Source organism: Arvicanthis niloticus, chromosome 9 (assembly GCF_011762505.2).
Source record: "Arvicanthis niloticus isolate mArvNil1 chromosome 9, mArvNil1.pat.X, whole genome shotgun sequence".
NCBI lineage: Eukaryota > Metazoa > Chordata > Mammalia > Rodentia > Muridae > Arvicanthis > Arvicanthis niloticus.
Window position 1 is genome coordinate 64941520 of NC_047666.1, and position 25222 is coordinate 64966741.

The following is a 25222-nucleotide window of genomic DNA, read 5'->3' on the forward strand; positions in this document are numbered from 1 at the left end:
TTATCTCTTTAAACTCCAAGTTGTTAGATAGGATTCTTATTTGATGCCTAAAGCTTGTTACTGGCTGAGTGCACCAGTTTAGAAACGCCAACTTTTGTTTTCTTTTATCAAAACCCAAAGCGTGCTCTTACAATCACTGATGTTGCCTGACTTAATGGTAGAGAAATTAAAGGCTTCGAGGCACTCCATAATGCCATTCCAACTGCTTTCCCTCTGTCTTCATGTGTTTTGGGAGTTGACTGGCCCCACTAGACTCTAGGCCTGAAGACATTCTGTGATATATATCACACTCTGCTTGCTGTGATTCATGTTTCCCCATTTATTACATGAGAAGTCAGAAGATTGTGGCTGGATTTCAGGGTCTTGTAGTTTTCCTGAGATCTATTTTAATTCATGCTTTTGTGTGTGTGTCTGTGCACCACACGAGTGGAGGTACCAATAGGGGCCAACAACAAATGTGTGTTGGATCCCCTGGGGCTGGAGCAGTTGTGAGCTGCCTAATGTGGGTGCTAGGCACTGAACCTGGGTCCTCTGGAAGAGCAACAAGTATTCTTTAATTGCTGACCCATTTCTCCAGCCTTGGATTTGGGGTTTTATATAAACGTATGTGCATTCATAAGAGAGCATTAAACATTTTGTGAACAATGGTCTGCTCGAGATGCGTCTTCTCTTTTCATCCACAACCCTGCCTGTACTCACCTTTACTTCTGTGATGATGCAGTATGAATACATTATGAACCTCAGGATTACTCTTTGCTTTTTAGCCAGTATGGTTTCTTTAGTGGACACCATGATTACACACACACACACACACACACACACACCTTTTTATACTTCAGATACATGAGATTCATCATTTCCTGGTAGCAAAAATAATAACCCATGTCAGACAGTTCCCACACAGACAGCATTGCTCAGGGACAGAGATGGAAGAAAACTGTATCAGTCAGACTCCTCGCCAGTGTGGTGAAGCCCCTGACATAGGAAACGTCAGGGGAGGAAAGGCTTATTTTATTTGGGTTACGTTAACTGAGGTGTTAGTCGGTAGACTACCTCTGTCAATTCTAGGTTCACGGTGAGGCGGATCATCACGTCAGCAGGAGCTTTTGGCTACTCACCTCACAGCAGAGAGGATGTAGAGAGAGAGAAAAAATGAGGGATGGGGCCAGGGACAACATATCCCCAATGACCTACTTCCTACATCCTGGACCTGGGCTGCATCTATTAAAGTTTCCAAAACCTGGCAAGATATCACCACCAGGTGGGGAGCAAACCTTGAATGCATGAACCTTCTTGGCACAATTCATATTCAAACCACAATAGAAGTCCCCATCCTGCAAGGCTGAGGTTTACTGGTCAAGTCACCCTGGGCCATCACCTCCTCTGTGTTGTCCAGGACTGGCTCTGTGACTGCCGTTAGTAACTCCCTGGCTCTGTCTGATTGACAGGATGCTCTGGCTGCTAGCTGGAGTGCAGAAAACCACTTGATCATGTCTTACTTGTCTGGTTTGCGGGATTCCAGGTCCAGAATTCTCGGACCTGGAATCCCAGAAAGGGGGGCCATGCCTGAGAATGATCTTCGAGGAGGGCCCCCATTCTCACTTCATTTCTTCAGAACAGCTACAAGCACGTAGCCTGAGTTCCTCCTGTAATCTCAAGCAAAATGGTTCCTCCCTTCCCAACCAATCCCACCACGTGCGTGATGAAGAAAGACAGAAGACGTGAATACAGGGTTGTCTCCTCCTGGTAGAGCTGGCCAGCCAGTAACTTTCAGCAGCTGTTCAATATGACCTTTTCTGTGGGAGGTGGAGCAGAGGCTGCTTCTGTGTGGAGCCAGGAGAGTCAATACTGAAAGATCTGTTTGTTTTCTTTGGCTTCCACCTGGTGGGAAAAACAATTGTAGCCACTTCTGATAAGGTCCTCAGAGGAATTTCTGTTCTGGAACAGTAGGGGCTTTCTGATTCTTTCCTTGTGAAGATGGAGAAATAAGAATTGCGCTTAAGCTGAGCACAGCAAGTGAGTGAGAAAATCCAAACTGGAGATGCCAGGAAGAAAGCTGCTACAAAGTTGAAAGGAGACTCAGGTAGAGGGTAGCACATGTCCTTAGAGCTGTCCTTATGCCTATCAAGCTCACTTACCCGGTCAGCTCCTCACCCACAGTGGACAGTCCTGCTATGCTTTGGACAGGGTTGGAGTATTCTGGAGGCTCCTGTGCTGGAAGGTCGGTCCTGTGTGGTGATACCGAGAGACAGTGATACCTTTAGGAGTCAGCACAGTGGAGGGTCTCTGGGTCATTGGGGGTGCCTCTGTTGGAGAAATGTGTGCCATTCTCACAGTAGACCACAGTTTGTTTCCTAGACAGACAGTTATTTAAAAGAGAGTATGCCTGGCCTGTTGATCTCTGTGGCTTTCTGTCTCACTGTGAGATTTCCCTCTTGCATGCATGCATGCTTCCAACATGATGCCGTCCACCGTATTGTTTTATATCTGGAAGGCTCTTACAGAGCTAAGCAAACTCTTGGATCTCTCACACTGTGGACCAAATATACCCTCTTTTCTATATATTTTTACCCAGCCTTAGGTATTTTGTTACAGCAACAACAACAATGAAACAAACAAACAACAACAAACCCAACCGGACTGAGACAGACCCAAGCTCCAGAAGAAGAAATAGCTTATACCACAAGTGCCTGAGTGTTACTTAGCTGATACTCCATGCCTTTCTTCTGCCTAGTTCCTGGTGTCGCAGAGAAGACAGGAATCACTATTCAGGACTTCCTTCCACCCACTCCCACAACCTGGTTCTCCGTACTGCCATACTGATTGAGAGCTTCCCCCACCTCACCTATACTCTCTACTCTCTCCTGCATCTTCTTGAACGTAGGTCTTTGCCTCTTGCTCCCCCTCCATCCCTCCTGCTGCACCAGCACCTTGGCTTTGGCCTCTGACCATCTGAGAGCCTCTCCCTCTGAGTCTCATCTTCCAGTACCCAACTATAAAAGAGTGAAGACAAACCACACACGACCAATCTTTATTCTTAGCCAATAATCTTCAGACTTCCAGGACTTGCCATATGCATTTGCCCATCTACACTCACTTAACTGTCAGGACTCAAACGCCTTCTAGATGTCATGCACGAAGGCCAGCTGGATGTAGGTCTGCTCCCCAAACACCCGTGTCCTTCACAGGAATAGCCCACTGATTGCTGCTTGCTTTTCATCACGGGTGACTGCCTCTGTCCTTTTACTGAAGTTGGCTGGGTCTGGGCAGGCAGAGGCAACCAAAGGCCAAAAAGAATGAGTTTGGGTGAGCAAAGAATTGTGGGTAAGAGGCACAAGGAAAGAGTAGGGCTTCCTGAGTACATGTTTTCTGGATATTCCTATTATTATCAAGCCCTGGCAGTGGCTGCCAGGCTGTTGGGTTGCAGCCACCGTTTAAGGCTACAGTCTCCATCTGAACCAAAGCTGTTATGAACCATGTGGCTAGCAGCTGGGGAGGTTACTTAGCTAGAGAGTGCTCCCTGGATAAGCTTCATATGGCAGAGCCCCTCTCCTTTTGCCACACCTCCCTGCACCTCTATGGCCACTGTCATACTGCCCTGCACTGTTCAACCCTGGAGCAGACTTCCTGCAATATTGAGTATTCCTAAGGAGAAGGACATGCCCAAAACTGTCTAATTTGTACAGTCCAATATACAGTAAAAATCAGGGGTCTGTTGTTCAAAAATTATTAGCATTGTTCAAGAATGTGTGACAGAAAATTACATCAAGCTTCAAGTCCTTCTAATTACAGGCACTATATATGAGTTTATCGGTCATACTTCAGTAAAGCTGGCCTTGCCTAGGTCTTATTTGCCACCTAGTAGATGCCCAGTCAAGAATAAAGGTTAGTCAGCCTTGGATCATGAAGGCCATACATTCATGGAGGAATCGTATCTTTCTTGCATCCCAGGCTAGATATGTAGACTAGGGTCAACCCCACTGTGCCTCAGTTTCCTATATTTATACACAGAAGATCCATCTTTGTTCCATCTCTGCTGTGGGAAGAGTAAGAGTGTCCAGTGCATTGGCTGACCTCCAGGTCTTCCTTATGCTGGTCCTGGCAGTTCTAGAGAGGAATGGTATCTGCAAATTGGAGACATTTCCTTAAAGGCACAGTGTTTTGTCCTGAAGTGTCTACATGCTGGGATGGACCAAATGACAGCCATTTTTCTATCCTACAAACTTTCATTAGACACAGGATCAAAGGGACAGGAAGTAGAATTATGTCAGAGACAGGAGCACATGGGATTGGGTGAGAAAATCAGCTCCTGTGAGGGAAGTTTCCTGTTCTTCATAAAATAGTCTACTTCTAGGTGGAGACACACCCTTGTCTCCTCCCTTAAAGGCTAATGCAATAGGACAAGTCAGAGACCTGGTTAGGATACCACTCCTAGGAAGGTGGGTTCGTCATAAGATAATGTGTTTTTCCTTCCCAGAACTTCCAGCCCTCAGTATAGTCCCTACCAGCTATGTCAGCCTGAAGTTCATTTGGCTGGGTCTGCCTGGGTTTCTGAGTCTGACTCAGAAAGGGGTAATGATTTCTTTTTCTTTCCTTCTGTGTTTTTTCATTCAGATGCTGGCAGAGTCTGAGGATGCTTTTTAACTCCCAGAAGGCTTTGTGCTTTCTTGCTATTTTTTTATCTAATGTTCCCCTCCCTGCCATGGGATGCCTGCTGCCATGTAGCTGACCAGTATGGCAGCTGACCTCCATTTTGTCTGGGCAGCTGCAACATTTACAGCGTACCTTCCCTGGAGTTTTTCTATTAAATGCTCATAAACTGTTCTCATTCTCTTAGTGATGAGACTAAAAACCCCAAGAAGGGACTCCAATTTCCCTGGTGTTGGGTATTGTACGATGGTTCAGCTGGGACTCCCCAAGAGTCTTTTAGGAGTTAGAATGGTAGCTTGTTCAGAAGAATGCCCAGGCAAGAACAATGAAGATTGAGGCTAGTCTGCTTTGGATCATGAAGGCCATATCATCTTGGAGATGGAAGAATCAGGAATTCATATCTTTCTTTTATTCAAGGCTGGGTATGTCACCTTGTTAATTGCTTGTTAATTCTTTAATTGGTAGAGAAAAATGAACACGTTCCTGTAGCCCTAGATGGCATCAACTGGTCACAGCCATTCGTAGCCTGTTACTCCACCCGAGAGGTGATGACTGACCATGACCACAGGCATCAGTAAGAAAGGAGAACTTGGCGTTGTCTAATGTGCCAGCTTCCATCCTAACTCCTAAAAGACACATTTGCCACCCTTCTCAAAACATCCCTCTTTCATGTGTATTTCGCTTTTACTTTTAGAGTTTCATGCACGAGAACTATATCTGCATCATTCCCACCCCCTACTTTCCCTCTCCCAACTCTTCTCATGCCCCAAACCCCCCTCCCAATGCTATGACCTCCTCTTCTTTGCCATTCTATATGCGCACACACTCAGACACACAAATGTACATATAAATACAACTGCTGCATTCAGTTACTGTTGTCTTCCTATTCATGTGTTTAGGGTTGGCCACTTGGTGTTGGATAACCGAGCAGGTGGCTTGCCCTTGAAGAAGACTCATTTTCTTTATCTCCACGGCCGTCCGTTGCCGGTAGCTCTTTATTTAAGGGTGGGGCCTTGTGAGACTTCCCACTTCCATGTTGGGACGTCAATTGATGTCATTGTGCAGTCTTGTTTGGGTGACCATAACTGTTGAGATTTCATGGGTGCAGATCCTGTCATATGTAGGAGACACTATCTTGCAGCAGTCACTCTGGTATTCTGGCTCTTACAATCCCCCCCTGCCCATCCATGATGTTTCCTGAGCCTTAGGTCTAGGGTTGGAACTTCTGTGACGCAAGAACCATTAGCCATCCACTGACAAGAGGTTCGATAACTTGCCAAGGCTGTAGCTGCCAAGATGGATCTCACATCTGTGGGCTCCAATCTGGACTCTTGACTGCTAATGTTTTAACCAATTAACTGATTAATAGCTCATGAAGCTGTGAGAGGCAAATGACTGCCATCCCATGGGGTGGTTGTAGACATGGAAGCCAGCCTGAGCCTGCAAAGGAAGAGGCTGTAATAACGAGAACGTCCATGACCATGACCTTAGATGCCTCTCACTTGATGTCCCTGGCCTCAGTTTTCGCCTCTGTAGAATGGGGATGAGATGGCTTTGTATCAGATGAGGCCTGCAGTCCCTTCTTGTCTTGGGCTGTGGTGGTGAAAGGGCCTCCTTTCTTAGTGTAGCTGATTGAGAAAGGTGAGTCATCCATCTGACACAACATAGAGACCCAGACTTGCTACCTAGCTGGCCATGTCTCAAACTTATTTGTCATTTTGTCCCATTCCAATACTGGGGGCTGACATAAGCAAGCGTGCTCCAGGACATGGAAGGGGAAACCAGGGCACGGAGCAGGAGACACTGAGGGAAGAGGTGAGAGGGTATTGACCCCTTCTGAGACTCCTGGGATTGGGGGGGTAGGGGCTGGTGAACTAGCCATTGGCTGTCTGCAAGCAGAAAGGAGAGATTGTGGTAATTTGTACAAGTGAGTATGGGTATGTATTTGTGATCTGGGTATAGAGTGTGTTTCTGTGTGTGTGTGTGTGTGTTGGGAGGCTAATATATAAACTTGCCAGAGGAGGATTAGGCCTTCTGCTGAAGGGCAGTGTTTGGGTGAAGGGTCCCTAAACTACTGTTTCATGGAGCCTGGATGGGTAAGTTTCTAAGAGGAAGAGAAGAAAGAGGGGGATTCTGGGTAAAGACAGAGGTCTTAGCAGCCAGAAAGGGCACCTGGTGTTTGCAACAGGTAGCTGCTTGGTGCTGAGCTATGTGTCTGAGGATCAAGTGGGGAGACTGGAAGATGAGTTTACAGCTTAGTAGGAAGCAGTGGACTAGGCTGGAAGGGCTGGCTATTTTTTTTTTTTTTTTTTTAGCACGGAAGCCTTTGAAGATTTTTTGAGTGCTTTGTTTAAAAGCACGTGTTGCATGGACTTTAATTAAACAAGCACTCCTGACCACTACCGTAGAATACATAAGAAAGGTCAGAGAAGCATCAAGAACAAAATTCCCTTGGTTTCTAAGTGCAGAGAGTGCAGCTGGAGCCGGGTTTGCAGGATGAATGAGCTCTCTCCGGCAGGTCAACAACGCCCAGACTGATGCCTGGCTTTTAGTTCTAGGAGAGGCTCTGGAGACAGAATCCCTTGGCTCATTGAGCAAGGGTCCTCTAAGGACTATCAAACGGAGGGCACAGGAAGCCTTGGGCTCCACAGTCAGCAGGGACCCCGCCCTCGCCACCCAGACTGCAGGCTCTGGCATTCCCAAGTTGCTTGACTAGGCTGGGACCCCGCGGTATGGTGTAGATCCTGGAGTGCCCGCAGGGGGGCGCTGCTGGGGCTGGACTAACCGTGCAGCCGGAGGCGGGGACAGCGGAACAGATCCGGCTGGCCGGCGCGAATTCATGACAGCTGCGAGCCAGAAGGCAGGGGAACAACTCGGGGCAGAAGCACTGGACGTCCCACCAGGTAATCGGAGGAAGGTCTTGGGAGGCTTCGCCCCAAACCCTTTGCTGGGCAGCAGAGGCCGCACTTCCTGCAAAGCAGGGAAGCACTTGAAGATCAAGGGAGAGGCTGGTCTGGGCTGCATGTACTGGGACAAGCATTTCAGCCTTGGCTTCCCCAGGCCTGGTTAGACCCTCTGCCTAGCACCCTAAAAGAGACTATAAGAGCTCAGGAGCACTAGGGTCTAGAAAGAGCCCCCACCCCTTCGGACCCCCCAGTCACACCCAGACTCTTGTTTTACTCAGGAAACGAAGGGTTGTAGTGGTGAAGTAACTAGAAATTCACACTGCTGGCTGGCAGGGGGAGCTGCTGGGAGCCACTGGCACGTGGGCCAGCACAGGGGTAAGACTGCTACCTCATGTGGAAACAAACTCAGAGAGATAGTTAAAAATAAATAAATAAATAAATAAATAAATAAATAAAAGACTGCAAACTTCCCAGAGCAGAGGGAGAGATGGGGGTGGAGGGCTTCTGGGGCTTAGCTTCCTCCTGATCTCCATTTGTGCTGTGATCTGGCTGTATGACTCAGTGGACCTGTGCTGTATCTGTGCCAGGTGTGTGTGTGTGTGTGTGTGTGTGTGTGTGTAAGCACATATGGGTGTACCACATAATGGTGCATCAGAGCACAGTCTACCCTTGATTTCTGGAAAGTCTCACAATCCACATGTCTTTCCACTAACCACATCATCCCTAGGGGCAACCTGCCCTCTTCGCCTCTGTGGAGGAAATAAGGGATCCTTGCAGTATTAGCCTTTGACTTCAGAAGGCAGAGAGTGATCAATGAGGGGATGTCCACAGAGGTGACAGGTCAAGAGGAAGAGCCACATCACATAACATAAGGTGGTAAGTCCCTTCTCTCTGGAAGAAGCTGGTACATCTAAAGTAGTGTTAATCAGTGATGCAGGCACGGGGGTGTGCACCTGGGGCAATCTGTCCATATGAAGTCAGAGTTCAGCTTGAGGAGCCAGGTTCATGGTCCTCTTCAGGTGGAGTGAACATGTACATCCCCATGGAGAAGATCCACCCATGAAAGCAACCCTACAGTTTTTTGTTTGGAGATGCAAAAAAAGGGGGGGGGAGAGGGCGTAACCTCTGAGGCCTCTCGACCTCTCAGTAATATTCCACTGTGGCTGCTCAGGGAGTCTGAAGGAGGTGATGCTGTTCCTTCTGGATGTGGCCTTCAGTCCAGATCTTGAGGAAGAAGCTAAATGTGGAGGCTTCGCCTGAGCTCTTGGAGGGACACCTCTTGAAGGCTGTGCTGAGGAACCAGGAGATGTAATGGCAAACTCAATACATTAAGGAGCGTTGGCTGGCACAGAGGGCAGAGGGCAGAGGGCCTTGGATGTTTGACCAGGGAGTCGGAGCTTTAGAATCAGTCCTGGGGTACCATGACGGCTTCTGTTGGAACAGGACTCAGGGGCACATGGCATCTGTGACAGAGATGGAAGCCACTGCTACTCAAGGCCACAAGAGACCTGGGAAGGTGACCGAGTGGGCTTCAGCAGGGCTGGTTGGAATGCAGAGTGAGGGGTGGCACCAGAGAAGTTGTACAATGAGGGGGGTAGGTGGGTGGGTGACAGTTGTAGTTGTGGGTCCTGTAGCCGTGTGTAATAATTACAACAGTAATTCCCATGAGGTCATTGTTGGCCCCATACCATCCATAGAGGAAAAATCTAGAGTCAGAGAGGTTAGGCGATTTTTCCAAGTTCACACAGCAAATATGTGGGGGACAGGGATCTGAGACCACAGGAAGACCCACTCCAGTAACTATGTAGGTCAGTAACCAAGTGTCAGGACTTAAGAGGAGGAAGGAGGCGCTTGTGAGATAGGTGAAGGCGCTTACTGCTGTGCATGGTGACTTGAATAAACTCCATCCCTGGAACCCACATGGTGGAAGGAGAGAACAGACTCCTGAATGTCCTCCGTCCACGCACATGCTGTGGAATGCTTAGATGTACAGGGTGGGGGTATGAAGAAGGAGGAAAAGGGGCGGGGGGGGAGAAGAAGAGGAAGAGGAGGATGAGAAGGAGGAGGAGGAAGAGGAAGGAGACCTGTGAAGATGGAGAGTCTGTTTTCAGTGCTTGGTCTATAGAGAGTCTGGGTCTAGAATCAGGTTTGTGGGCACTGAGAGACTTGTCATTTGTTACCTCAGCCTGTGGCAAGCCCAGCTTGCTGGACCCTTGTGACACTTGCTTAGCTTGCTTTTGGTAGGGAGCTTGAGCCTACAGGCTGCTGGGACACTGGCTAGGTGGCTAGGAGAAGCTTGGCAGGGCATGAGGGTTTCAGGCAGTCTCCAGCGACTCGGCACTAGTCTCTGGGTTCCCAGCACCCCTTGTGTTCCTCCCACACACAGTGACTGCAATGCACAGGGTATTCCTTGAGGGAGAATTACTTGTATTTATCATAGTTTCCAAGATCCTGGTTCCCTCCAATGTCTCCCCATAAAAGGGCTAAAGATACAGTTGCAGAATATCCTGAGTTGCTGCAGGAGAAACAGAGCAGCCACAGGGGTGTAGCATCGGGTGTTGGAAGGACAGATGGGGAAACTGTAAATTTAGAAAATCACAGTCTTTGGTCACTTGTCAGTGACTGACAGAAATGGGTCTAGACCCTGAGGTTTGTAATGCTCAGGTTTTGCCGTCTCCTCCTCCACATGGAGACAACTGCCTGTGGACATGCCACCTCACGGCCCTGGGGTCGTGTGTAAACAGCTGCCAGCGCCAGGCAGACCACTGCCAGCCTGTGTTCTCTTTCCTTCAGTTTACAAATAACACACACACACACCACATACCACATGTCACACACATACCACACCCCCACCCCATATACACACATCCCCACACCATATATTTATATATACCACAAAACACATAGCACATACACACACTGTATACATATATATATATACATATATATATATACATATATATATATATACACACACCACAAACCCCATGTCACACGTATACCACACTCCTCCACCCCACCACACCATACACATACATACACCACAAAAACACATACCATATACACACACCATACACACACATCACATTCATATACACATACACATACCTCATACATACATACACATATAACCCACAAACACATGTCACACACATACACACCCCACCACCAAACCATACACATACCACATACATACACCACATAAACATATACCATATATACACACTCCATATACCACACCCACACACACGTACACATACACAAACACACACACCAGCACACATTATTCTTCCAGTGTTCATATTATTTCTTTGACCTCTCCAAGTCTTGCTTTTTCTAAGAGTAATTTGACAAGGCAGAGTTTACTGGGAAAGCTAGAACCTTGGCCCATTGGACTGTGCAGGATCAGGAAGCCTCCGGTAAAGACAAGATTTATGCACGGGCTTACAGAGCCCCACAGCACAGACAGAGATGATGCCCAAAAGAAGTGGTCGTGGGAGCCGAGGGAGGAAAGACCAAGTGTGGAGAAAACAGGGGAGAGTAACAAAGTTCATGACACGGGCAACTGCTGGCCTGGGTAGAGCCATCTTTGGTGATGTACATACTAGATCCATGTCACTCAGGAAGCAACAGATAGCCAGGTTGACAATAATGCGCACAAGGGCGAGGGGACTTTATGAAGTATTGTCCAAACTGAGATGTTTTGAGAGTGATAGAACCCTGGGAAGAATATGAATCCTGCCATCCTCGTGATCCTCATGACAATTGAGCCAGGGCGTGATGGTGATGAGTTCTCATGACAACTGAGCCAAGATGTGACTGTGTGTCCCAGGCACTTTCTGGTTGTTTGTTTGTTTGTTTGTTTGTTTTTGCAGGAGTTTCTTCCCACCTTATCCAGTAAAACCACTTTCCCATTTGGCAGAAAAGTTAACTGAGGAGGAGGGAGGTGAACCACCCTGTACACATGGTCTTTCCTTGCTCTGCACCCTTTGAAAAGCCATGGTGGTGGCAGGATTCAAACCCAGGCAAATTGGCTGTTTCAGAGCCTGTGTCATAAGCATTGTTTGTCCTCGCTGGGACTTCAGAGTCATCCCCCAGGCTTTGTCTCTCCTTCTTAGCTAGCTGCTCTCCATGGCTCTTTTTCATGTGACTTCACCGCTGACCACAGGAGGAGGAAGCACATGGTGGGCCTCATGCCTAGCCAGCTGCACACTTTGTGCCGAATAGTTGCTCTTGGCCATCAGCCTACTCTGTGCTGGCTTGGTTGGTGCTGTGTCCTGTCAGACTAGGGTGCTGGGAGTTGAGGTGGATCTACTGGTGTCTCTTGAAGGCTGATGTTAGGAAGGGGTCCTAAATGCCCCAGGGCAGCGCTCTCTCTCTCTCTCTCTCTCTCTCTCTCTCTCTCTCTCTGTGTGTGTGTGTGTGTGTGTGTGCCTCCTCCAGCTTGTAGAGCATAGGGTTTTTTCTTGTGGCAGGTTCTTCTGTAGAAAACCTATTCCCTATGTCAGTTTATTTTGGCACCCTGCTCTGGCTTCCTCAGAATGCCAGCAGGACACTTTCTTCTCTTGCTGCTTGTTGACACATCCTGGTCAGATGACTGAGGGAGAGGTCTATAGTGGCAGTAGGCTCAGGGTGGGCGGAGCCAGATTCCAGGATGCTCTACCACACTCATGAATTTCTAGAAGGTTCTGAAAAGTAGGAGCAAGTTTCAATGTCCAGGGGTTCTGTTATCATATATTTGGGCCAAAGGTCACTCCAAAAGGTGGCTTACCTGGGACAGATAAAGGAGGAGGCCAAGCCTGAGAGCCTGTGGGATGAAGGGTATATCAATTCATTTTCTGTTGGTAGTAACAGAACACCAGACAGTGTGAATCTGAAGGAAGATAAACTTATTCTGGCTTATCATTCTAGAGGTCTCAGGTCCAGTTCTGCAGGCCCCACTGGTTCAAATCACCTGACAGAAGCCTTCTGAGGAGGGAAGGGATTGTTTTAGCTCCCAGTTTGAAGATGCAGTCTACCATGGCAGAGAAAACATTATAGCAAGAAGAGATCTAGCTATGGTGGCAGGAGTAGAGACAGCTGATCACACCATATCTACAGCCAGGAAGCAGAGAGAAATGAATGCTGGTAACCACTCACGCTCTCCTTTGTATTCAGTCTAGAACCCCAATCCACTGACCCATGCTGCCTACTTGCAGAGTGGGTCTTTCTTTCTCAGTTCAAACCCTTTGGAAATAGCCAAAGGCGTATCTCCTAGGTGACTCCAAATCCAGTCTGGTTGGTGGTGACTACTTAAGCACCACAGTGGGACAGGGCATCACACAGCAAGAGACAGGAACTGCATGTCTCTCTCTCTCTTATAGAGAGACCTGGGAGACCCTGCGAGACCTGGCACTTTCTGATGGTCTAACTTCTAACACTAGACTTAGCTCATGATCCCACCTTCTTGCTATGTGTGGCTGTACATGCCTGTCATTCTGAAGTACTGACTGGAGCCTGAGACAGGGAGATCTTGAATTGAGGTAAACCTGGGCCACCTAGAAATCTCAAGACAAACCTAAGCTACACAGTGAGACCCCCATCTCAAAACAGACAAACAAACAAAATACACACACACACACACACACACACACACACACACACACACACACACACACACACACGCTTGGGATATAGCTCAGTGCAGAGCCTTTGCCTACTGTACACAAAGCAGGCCCTGGGTTTGGTTCCAGCACCAGCCCAGTATGTGTGTGTGTGTGTGTGTGTGTGTGTGTGTGTGTGTGTGTGTATACATGCGTGTGCATGTGTATGGGGTTGATTCTGTCCTCTTTTTAATCTCTTGATGGGGATTCAATCTCAGCACATGAAATCTGGAGGGTAACAGTTCACTGCCTATCTAACCCACCGCTGTGGAAATGGTGCTTTATGCAGCAGTGAGACTGGGCGGCTTCAGCATCCTGATGCTTCTAGCGCCCTCCTGGATCTGTGATTTCTGTGCCCTGGCAGAGTTAGCCAGAGAAGAGAGATGGGCAAGGCTGGGTACAGGAGCTGCAGGTGCACCAGGACCCACTTGGCATCCAGTGGGGATCTTCCCTCCAAGAAGCTGCGTTTGTGACTCTGACCAGGCTGATACCCTCGTTCTCCCTTTAATTCTCTGGAGCACCAGAAAGTAAGACACGGGCTGCAATGGCTCAATTACTAGTGCAAGCAAGAGGAAAATCTCCTATTACCTGCAAGATTGGCTTATTTTCACCTTATTTACTTTAGAGATTTTGTGGGGCTAAGACCTGGGTGGATCTGGATCCGGCCAGTATTCTCCTGGCCTATGGATGGAGCTCTGCCTGTATCAAGTAGCCTGCAGGGAGGGAAGCTCTGTAGGTAGGTACAGGTGAGGGGAGGCAACCCACATTGTCCCACAGCTGGAAGTTGGTTGCAGAGAAATGTCCTACACAAGGCCCCGAGCTTGATAGAAAGACTTAAGGAAGCCTACGAGTTAAGCATTATGGTTATTGCCCCTAAACTTACCCAAGAAGGGGCTGGGACACAGAGAGGTAGAATAACTTTCCCAAGGTCACACAGCTAGTAAGGGACTGAGCTGGGATTTGAACCCAGGCAGCTCAGCTCCAAAACCATTTTCTTTTTTTTTATTATTATTATTATTATTAGATATTTTATTTACACTTCAGATGGCATCCCCTATCCCCATTCCCCCCCACCCCCCTTAGGAAACCCCTATCCCATGCCCCCTTTTCCTTTTTGCATTTATACATTTTTTAAAAATAATGTTCCAAAACCATTTTCTTAATGGCTCCTGTATCTGCCTCCTCTGAATGCTTAACTTAGAACCAGTACTGATTCTAACCAGCCATGTGTCCTCAGCACTGGTCCTCATGAACCAAGTTTCATCCTCTTCAGTGAAACAAGGAAGGTTTTCTGCCTGTCTGTCTCAGGTGCTCACTGCAGGAATGTGAGAGCCATGGAGGCCAAGACTCTCTATGGTGACTTTGCCTGTCTCAAGGTTTGCTTGAGCCCCATCGCCTGGGTGTACTGTGTCCCTTGCTGGGTCATCTTGGTGTCAGCATGGGTCCTAGGTTCTCCAGAAGGCAGGGACAAAGTCGCCACCTCACTAGCATCTGTGCTTTATTGATGCCTGTCGGATTCAACATATGAGTCCAAGGGAGACACAGCTCAGAGCACAGCCAGTGAGATGCTGTTTATAGGCAAGTGAGTGGCACATGTCCCTGAAGGTTTACTAGGAGGTGAGGTGTGCATGCTGTACCCAGAAGGGTGAGCAGCCTCTGGCAGAGGGGAAGTGGAAGATAGCTAAGGCATAACCCGTAGGCCGTGCAGAACTTCATGAGAAGTGCTGGGGTCGACAGGCAAGGGGTTCCGGAAGACACAAGAGTGTTTTCTCCTGGAGGGGACCATGCCCCTGACTTGCTCTGGCAGATTCCCAGCAGAGCTCCCCGTTATGCTGAGGCCTTTAATGTAATGGTCTAAGGAGCAGTAGGAGATGTTGAGGAACCCTAGGAGTCAAGACAGTTTCTAGAACACTGTAGCATTCCCATCAGTGACAGCCTCTGGCCTGCTCCATGACCTTGGCTGTTGTGTACCCTTCTGGGGATACGAAAGTGTCAGGTTTCCAGGGCATTGTACCCACGCTCCCTGTGATAGTGTATTAAAGCTGGCCCTTGTCTGGTCTTGGCAGGACTGAGGGTCAGAGGCTTTCTTCCTGAGATGAGGTTTTCTGACCTAGATGGCAGCCATGGTACACAGGGCAGGAATGAGGTGGACAGACCGAGGTTCTCAGGAGTTTAATTCCTGTGGGTGGAGCCATCTGAATGGCAAAAGCCTACCTGGAAGGCTACACTTGCCTACAAGGAGCGCTGCATCTTTCTGTGGTGTCATGGCCCGGAGTGGCTTTTTGGATTGAGGTCATGGGGATAGGTTGGTAGTAATTCTCAGTAAAGATGGTCCAAGCGCTCAGGAGGGACTTCAGTTTAAGGCCAGCCTGGGCTAAATATCAAGGTGGGGAGGGTCTGGGTAAAAAAGGGAGGGAGGGGTGGAAGGAAGGGAGAGAGGGTGAAGGAAAAGGAGAAGGCAGAGATTTCATGTCTGCCGGATGGAGACCATGGCACAGTTAAGAAAGCCTATGAGTTAGGCATTAGGCTTATTGCCCCTCACAATGTGTGTGTGTGGTGTCCCTCCTAACTGACACCATCTTCCCTCACACCCACAGAGAAGAGCTCACTTCGACTCTGCCTCACACCATCCAGAGTTGGCATCTCTATGGATGGATGGGGACTGTGATTTGGGTTTTGTTGGGGTTTTTGTATCTCAATGTTGGATATTACACTGGCTGTTGGGGGGGTGTGTGTGTCTCTGACGTGGTGTCTCAGCTTCCCACTCAGCAAGATGGCCTCAGGGCCAGGACTCACTCTGGACTCTCCAACCTCCCCTGGTTGGTCTAGCCTGGGATACAGTTAAATAAAACCAACACGACTGTTTTCCTGGGCATATTAGCATCTACCCAAAATATTCTACCATCTGATGGACTGGGGTATATTTTATGCGAACCATGTTCCATTAAGATTCGTAACTGGAGCCTTGAGCCAAAAGGATTTGCTTAAAAATAGCTTAATTATACGCCAAAGATAAGCTGCTAATAGAATTTACCAAACTACTAAATTAAGCTTTTCCACTAATCACATGCATATTATACAAGTGTAAGCTCAGCTTAGACCATGGTCCCCTCCAGGCCTCTGGAGAATTGCTGGATCTTTCTCAGTAGGCCGAAGCTGGGACACTGTCCCCCTTCCTGTTCTCAAATGTGGCCGGTTGGCTTTTCTGTCACCTCTTTCTATTTTACTATAGGTTGAGTCTGATTTGCTTAGGTAAAAGGTATTTATTCCCAGAGTGTGTCCAGGCTCCAGACAATCATAGCTCTATTTCTTATTTCTCAAGCTGACTCTTTCTAGGCTCTCCATCTTTTGCCATGTGTCACTTCCTGTTGCTTGTCATGACCTCTCTATAGACCACACTAGCCCTGCTGTGTCTCCTAGCACTCAGATTGTAGCGGGTATAGCTTTGGTTGGGGTAAGCACTAGAGTCTTGACTTTGCAGATGCGGCTGAAGTCTCAGGCGAAGTAGCCAGTTACCCAGCAGACCTTCACACCCAACACAAGGCCATGTGTCGTGTGAGTTGTGTCTTAGCATCCCCTCTTCAGTGTCATGTTAGTCATGTCTTGGAGTCCCTACTTCACCAATGAGTACAGCTGGCCTCAGGAGGTTAAGCAACAGGTCTGCTTTCCCATTAGGTTCAGTCCTAGTGGGACCTCCAACAATGCAGGCACCTCGCCTGTGTCACTGGGCTCTCTGCACCAGCCTGGGTCCCTACAGGAGAATGGGTCCCCACAAATCATCCCACAACAAGGTCTCCGCTGACTCCCTTCAGTTCGTCTCTAGTGATAGAGTCATGGTACAGGCCCAAAGTCAGCTGTTCATAGCTTAGCCCTGGCTTAAGTCTATAAATGTGGCCAGTTAACTCCTTCCCCAGCCTTACTCGGACGTACACTCAGTTAATGTAGCCACCCACTGGGGCTCTGTCTACAGCCTGTGAAACTGCTGGGGGTGGCCTGTCCCAGAGAGGCCCTAGAAAGAGTGTACACTGTGAGCATAATGACGTCTACAGCTGACTGATCCACCCTTGCTTGGAGGACTGCTCACTGCATGGCTGACGATGCTTGGCCAATAAACTCCAGAAGTCTCTAGAATCCCTCAACCAGGCTCCTGAGGGAGAGCTCTGATTTCCTGGACTTGACATAAATTGAGCTTTAAGCCGTGTTTCCTGCTTGGTCCAAATCTCATCACACAAAGCAATGGGATGGGAGTCTTGATGCTGTTGCTTCAAGCCTTGGGCCCACAGAAGAGGGAAACAGGCAGGTGGGCAGGTATATCCCAGAGCTCAGAAGACCTTGCTATAGCTTGGCTTCCTTAAGCACTCTCTGTGGGTCGCAGGTACCTCAGTTATACAGTAATGGCCCTTCATGTCTTTGAGGGAGGCTGGAAAGATGTAGTTAGGAGGTGACAAAGTGAAAGTCTTTAACCAAGATAAAACCTTTTAATTAGCCGGCTAAGTTAAGGTTTTGCTTTGCATTGGGTCTTACTGTGTATACCGGGCTCCTCTAGAATTTGAAATCCTCATGCCTCAGGTCTCCCAGTCTCCAGGTGCTGGGACTACAGGAATGTACCGCTACGCATCTTGCAAGCCTTTAAAAGAAGAATTATGTATCTTATTCTGCAGCTTTATAGTTCCCAGCCACTCTGTGTTGGGCTACAGTGATGATCTGTGTCATTGACAAACCAGTCAGTGCTGGCTCAGTCCTCCGTGGCTTTTGTCCCTACAGTGACCTGCGTAGTCCAGCAAGGACAGTGCGGTTCAGTTACTGCCTCATAGCCCAGAACTGTGAGCCTGTCAATCAGGACTCTCAGGAGGAAGAGATGCGGGCTCTTTGGAGCCCTGCCTGGATTCCACCTGCTACAACTGAGACCCTGGTGAAACAGAGAGGGAATTTTGCAGAGTGAAAAATTAAAGATTAAAAAACCAGAGGCTGTAACAACGAGTTATGGTGTGTCCTGACAGGTAGAAATTTTGCCCTCCTTTGGCAAATATTTGCTGACGGGTGTGGAGGGTGGAGGCCACAATTCAGGATAAAAGAGGGGTTCCAGGGAGTACATATGGCTGGTTATACGCCCATGCACCTGACCGGATGTAGATTCCAGTCAGTCCTGTTCATTTGGTGCTTACCACATGCAAAGCTCTTTTCTATGAAGAGTAAACTGAGGCCAGAGCAGCATGGCCACTTTCTTAAGCTCACACAGTGACTTAGTTGCTATTAAGTTGCTGTGACAGCAGCTTAAGGAAGGAAGGGTTTGTTGTGGCCCAATGAGATCTTATCTGTACAGTTCAAGGTATAAATCCATCATGGCAAGGAGGGCGAGGCAGCAGGGCCGTGAAGCAGCTGGTCACATTGCATCTATAGGCAGGGAGTAGAGAGCAACCAATGATTGCTGCCATTCAGTTTGTTTTCTCCACTTCGTGCTGGACTCAGCATACTTGCTAGAGAATGTTGCCACCCATAGTGGTCAGGTCTTCCTACTTTAGCTAATGCATGCAAGATAACTACCCCCACCTCCACTGCCACATACAGGCATGCCTAGAGGTCTGTAAACTAGGTGAATTTAGAATCTGTCAGGTCGACACCACTAATCATCACACACAACTAGTATGTGGAGATTAGAATTCAAGTCCAGGTGCAAGGGCTGCAGAGCCCACTCCCACCACGGAGTATATGACAAGAGTGACAGTTTCTACCATTAATGCTATTTGCCGCTCACACTGCTCTCACCAGGCTCTACTTTCCAGTCTTTATTTCAAAACACAGGTTTTAACATAGGTCTGATACACTCGACGATGCATTTAGCATTTCAAATGAAATTACAGCAGTGGGGAACATGTAGTCTCTGAGCTGTAAAATAAATGCTCTACAAATAAGATCAGATTACTGTGTTTAACTTTATGATAAGGAGACAATCAGAGATGTTGAATGGTTTGCCCAAGGACACAGTAGCATCATCATATGGCACTGTCACTATCAGCCCTGGTCTTGGGACTGCAGGGCAAGTGATAGAAAACTAAGAAGCCTGTTCTGGGTTTTATTGTCTCTTTCTGTGGTACAATAAAATTAGCTCTTGATGAAACTGAGGGAGTCAAGACATGGGAGCGGGTGGTGGTGATGGTGGATGGGATGGTAATGGTGGATGTGTGTGTGTGTGTGTGTGTATGTGTGTATGTGTGTGTGTGTGTATGTGTGTGTAGGGGCATGGTCTCCCTCAGGATGAGGTTGTAGCAGTTGAATCTTCTAGTTGGAGGCAAGACTCTGGGGGACGGGTGGACAGAAGAGGCAGGGCTGCACTGTGGGTGGGCTAGGGAGGATTTTATAACCTCATGAAACCGAGGCAATGCGTTATTTTCAAACACAGAGTTAAACTGGAACTCTGGATGCATTCCTCCAGTGTATGAATGTACAGATGCAAGTTTTCCCAAGTTAAAAAAAAATGTAAGTATGTTTATTTAAAAGATCCATGGATTGAACCTGAAGCAGGGGAAGGTCATTTCTGAGCTCTGTAACAGACATGTATAGTATGAATGGCTGCAAAGCATACGTAGTCCTTGCTGAGGGACATCCATTGCTTGTTTGTTTATTCACTCATTGTCAAAGGGATTTGCTTTCCAGATCAGAAGCTGTGCAGGGACGATTTCATGTGTGTTTGCTTTACTTATTCTTCACAAAGCCCTTGTGTGCCTGGCACCATTGCATGAGTTTTTACGATGAAGAAATGTACAGTCTGAGAGACTGAGTAACTTAGCTCAGGTTTCCTGGACAGTAAGAGATGCAGCGAGATATGGATCTAGCTTACAACAAATCTGCCATTTCCTCAAGACATGCAGAAGAAAGCCTTTTCAGTTTCTCTGTTCTTAATCTCAGATCTTCTGGTTAGGTCTTCTCTCTTCCTCTCTGAAGTATGTTCAGGAAACTTTCCTCCAGTGAGGGCCTGTCATGGCTGCTTTTGTTCTTATCCTTGGCTAATGCCATTGTTTCTCTTGTTTGGGGAAGATAACAGTCTTCACACGGTGGAAGGGTTTCACAAGCCTCTTTTGGAATGTCTGTTGCCGAAGAGAAGCATGAACCACTCAAATGTGAACCACTGTTAAGTGACAAAGCCTTCTTGTTGCTTTTAAAACATTCTCTTGGGATTTGCAGAGGTGGCTCATTGGGAAAAGTATTTTCTATACAAGAGCGAGGACCTGAGGTCAGCTTTCTAGAACCCTGTGACAGTGCAGCCTAGTAATCTCAGCACTGGAGGAGGGGGTGAGGCCAGGGAGAGCAAGAGGATCCTGGGCCCACATTAGTCAGCCAGTCTATCCAATCAGGGAGCCCCAAAGTCGCTGAGACCTGGTCTCAAAAAAATGTTGCCTGCATTCTCCTACTCAGCAAGCTTTCTTACTCTTATACAGTTCAGTGTCCCCTGCATAGAGACTGGTGTTTCCCACAATGCACTGGGTCTTCCCACATCAATTAACAGTCAAAACACAGAGCCCATGTAGACCAACCTGATTTAGGCAATCCCACATTCAGGCTCTCATCCCAGCTGATTGCAGATTGATTGGGGTAAGTTGACATTTAAAACTAACCATTACAAAGATTGGAAAGATGACTCAGCAGTTAAGAATGAACATTGCTCTCTCAGAGGACCTGATCAAAGGACCTGAACTCAGTTCCCAGCAACCAGTTGGAGTTAGTTGTGGGTAGTTCAAAACCCACAACTCTAACTCCAGAAATGTGGCACCTTTGGTCTCTGCCATATGCACTGTACTCATATGCACGCACGAACACACACACACACACACACACACACACTTAAACACCACCACCTAACTGTCACAGACAGGAAATGGGGCTGTGCTACAAACCCTTAGGGCCCACCCACACTGATCTACTTCCTCCAGCCAGGCCCTAACTCCTAAAGTTTCCATAACCTTTTGAAACAATGTCCCTCTCTGGGAACCAAGTGATCAAACACGTGATTCTATGGAAGAGGGTCATTTCCCATTCAAACCACAACAGACAAACATGATTTGTGTGTGTGTGTTGGGGGGGGCACATCCAAAATGTTCTCTATTTGTTATTTTGAAATGCTAAGGTAGTTATTATCAGCTATAGTTGTCCTACTGTGTTGTTTCCCGTCTTTGTTATTGATTATAGTGCTGAAAATCAAGAAAATGAAGAAATTATTTAAATCATTGGATTTTTTTTTAAAACATTTGGCCAAATAGCAAATAGTTGTATACTCTTTTTTTTTTTCTGAATAATTTTCCTACTATCTTCAAGGCTTCATTTGTGAGTCCCTGGAGCAGAGAAAAAAATATGAAATATCAGAGGAGATATAGAATGTCTCATAAATAACAGAATTTGAACGTCTTATAGAATGTACCATTGTGTGGTAAAACGGGTTCGCATGGGAAATGACTGAGAACCTCAATAAGCAAGGAAAGAAAAGGCAAGCACGTGATATTGAAGTCTGGGGATGCTATAATCAGAATCATGTGTTTGTGACCCTGGGATAGGCTCTTAGGAACCTCTGAGTATATATACATCACCTTGGTTAATCGCAGCTGCAAGTTGCCCCCAAAATTCAACTCACTGACTTTAAATGATGATAGATACTACAGAGACAGCTGGAGTCTGAGGAAGGCGAACGGTGTGTCTGCTCAGTGGCTCAGTGGTATCTACCATCAGGGGTTGAGATTCCTCCTGTTGTGCCCCCATGCTTCTGCCTCTTGGTCACTGTGTGTCAGCAGAAGCCCTGCTTGATGTATGAGACCAAGCAACATCCATCAGGGGAAGGAGCCAAGTGAACGGTGCCTGGAACTCTCCTGCTAACCTTCTTCCATCTCATGCTAGGATAATTAGTCAGGAACTCAGCCTACCTTGTTGACAACCAAGGTCTTGTTTGTTTTCCTAGGCTGAGACTCTGGGGCAGGGATGAGGTTGCCACCTTGTGTGGTAAGTCCAAAGTGTGTGAGGAAAGAGGAAGGGATGGCTGGAATTGTTTATGCAAGCAGAGCTGTCTGTCTCAAAGTCGGCTCCAAGATAAAGGCTAAGCTACTCCAAGTCTGTTCCACCCTGACAGTCAACAGTGAATTTCTCAAAGTCAAAGCAAGGAACCCTTTCCTCTGTTCTACCCACAGGCAATGTACTGACCTCAGCTGCCCTTCAGGAGACTGGCTGCTTATCAAGGCGGGACAGCGGCGACCTATTCTGTGAGTCCAACCTGGATGTCTTGAGAACACTTGACTCTGCCACATCTCCTCATCTTGGAGCATCTCTGGAGGACCCTGAGAGAACCAGAATTCAGAGCCCTTGGGTTCAGAGGAGTTCCAGTTGAGCCCAGGTAAGTGTGCACCTGGGTATAAGGCTTCTTGGGAAATGTGGGTTTTCTTGGATGTCAGATAATGCTAGAAGGTGGGCCAGATAAATGCTATGAATGTCAGTAATGAATCTCCACTCCCCTCTCTCATGTGTGTGTATGTGCTTGTGTGTGTGTGTGTATAAAATCCTGTCAACTCTAAAGCATATTTCTAAACCACCTGTATCTTCTCCAGTCTCCTTGAGAAAGTCCCTTAGCGCTACAAATGGGTCGTCATTCCCCTCCAAGCCTCACCTCCTCCACCAGGAAGAGTGAGCTGGTAAGAAGCTAATGGGGAAACTTGGACGAAGGGCAGCAGATAATGACCATAGGCAGGGTGTCCCCGGGACGCAGAAATTGACAGATAGCCTGACATCTTAAAGAACGTCCAGAAGACCAGGCAAGTGTGCCTCTGCTCACACTGGTTTGGGGAGCAGCTAAAATAAGAGAGGCTAGGAGATGGAACCCAGGAGGGGACAGCATGATGGGAGGCAATTGAGATCGGCTTCCAGGGCATCCAGCAGCAGCAGGGTAAGAGTATATGAGCCGAGACTCATTTGCCTCTCTTGATGGTGTTGTATTTTATTTCTTCCTGGAATCTTCCATCAGAAAGTCAATCCCTCTAGAGCAGTTGGCGAACTATGTTATTTCTCTTCTAGTCTTCACAATGGCAGTATTCAATTATGATTTCTTGAGGCTCTCCTATAAAACATAGTCGGGCTGGTCAAGACCCTAGGGTTTCCCTTCCTGGTGCTGTCATCAGTCTCTGTTGAGCACAGGACAGTCAGACCTGAGGTGCCTCTGAGCTTGTCTTTCCTAGGGCTGTTGTAACAAAATACAAGCTGGGTGATTTACAACACAAACATCCTGTTTCCCCAAAGCTAGTGGCTGAAAGTGTGAAATCAAGGTGCCTCCCAGGGTCTTGCTCTCCCTGTGATGTATGTGATGTGTGAATGCTCCTCCTTGTTCCTCCCCAGCTGCAAGTGGCTTATTGGCCATCTGCAACAAGCCAAGGTGTCCCTTAGCTTGCAGTCATAGTGCTCCAATTTGTCTTACATGACATTCTAGAATCCGTGTGTGTGTGTGTGTGTGTGTGTGTGTGTGTGTGTGTGTGTGTGTGTCTGGGACATTAGGGGCCCCTTCTACTCCAGTATGGCCTCAGCTTCACTACTTGCACCCAACAACCTACTTTCTAAATGAGACTGCATTCTGAGACACTGGGGTAACCTCTGAGATTGCATTCTGAGATAGTGGGGGTAATCACTCTGACTACACGAAAGCCTGTTCTTTTTGAGGTCAAAATTCAGACCAGTAACACTGATTTGTTCACAGTGACAAGGAGAGGGATATACAGAGGGGCTACAGGTCAATGTCACCAGTGTCCTTTTGTGCTTCCTGGAAGAGTCAGGGAGAAGAAAGAACCAGAAGGAGCATGTGTCCTCTGCTCCTGGTCTAGAGAGATGTGAGCGACAGCCAGTGTTCATGGAAGAACCCCACAATGCCATGCTATGAAGGAGGAACAGTACCTTCTTCTCCCTACCCATTTCATAGGACAAGTGTCACAATGTAAGAGTGGAGCCCTGTTCTCTCCTGCAACCATACAGGTCCTGAGGATCAAACTCAAGTCATTAGGCTTGGTAGCAGGCACCTATATCCTAGGCTGTCACCGAACTCGTGATCCTTCTACCTCTGCCTGCCTGGTGCTGAGATTACAGGCAGGTATCACTCTGCTCTATTGTGCAGTCATAGTATGCTATCCATGTTTCGCCGTTTCCTACTTAACTCATCTTGCTTTCGCCTTGTGAGGGTTTCCTCATTTCCTTTGATTTCTTGGAACAATGTCTCATGTAGGCGGGGCTGAGTCGGAGCTCACTTTGTAGCCACGAATGACCTTGCTTGCTGGGATTACAGGTGGTGATTGAACCCAGGGCTTTGTACATCCCTTGGCAAGTACTCTGCTAACTGAGCTGCATCTGCTTCTTGGAGCTTCCCCACTGTGTGGTACCCCACTGTATAGCTGACATGGTAGTTTAAGTCATATAGTGTTATAGGCAATGCTGCCCCGAGTTTACTGCCTCTTTTATTGTGTCTGAACATGTATAATATTTTAAATTTCCGAGTTACCTTTGAAATAACCAAAGGACCCAGAATTTGGCTTCATCTAGCACTCTAACAGCTGGTGGGGCTGAGGACCACTTGTCTCTGTAAGTACTACTAGCGAGCCTACTGCCACTCAACATCTTCCCGACCATCTCTTCCAGTATCTCATGGTTGAACCAGTGCTGATGACCCGTTGGTACTGCCGTGAGATGAAGGAGGAAAATGACTCTTAATGCTTACGTCATCCACAGTGGAAACTGAGAGCCAAGCAGGCTGATGTGTTCAGCCCCCAAGTTGGGGAAGAATGGCTTCTCTGTAAATGGGATGCTAACTCATTCGACTAACTGGGACATCTCTTGCTTTGTCTTAAACTTTGAGCTTGCTTTGTGTTGTGAGGTCCATGTCTCAAGGGTAGAAGAGGAGGAGCTGGGTTGTCTGGCTGTTCTAGCACTGTCTGGGAAGTGGCTTAGTAACCAGCAATAAAAATGGGTAGAGCTGCATGGTACTTACTTTTCTCTTTGCTTCAGTCAAATACC

At 47.6% G+C, this 25222-nt stretch overlaps 1 protein-coding gene across 4 annotated transcripts in view; it reads left to right on the forward strand.

Annotated features, from left to right (window-relative positions):
* Positions 1 to 7436: 7436 nt before the first annotated feature.
* Positions 7437 to 25222, forward strand: part of Cracr2a (calcium release activated channel regulator 2A) — a 108909-nt gene continuing 91123 nt past the window's right edge. For all 4 annotated transcript variants that reach the window (XM_076940610.1, XM_034512424.2, XM_076940611.1 and 1 more), the window contains exons 1-2: positions 7437 to 7553; positions 22369 to 22571. The gene's annotated coding sequence lies outside the window, so the exon portion shown is untranslated. The remainder of the gene's footprint in view (positions 7554 to 22368; positions 22572 to 25222) is intronic.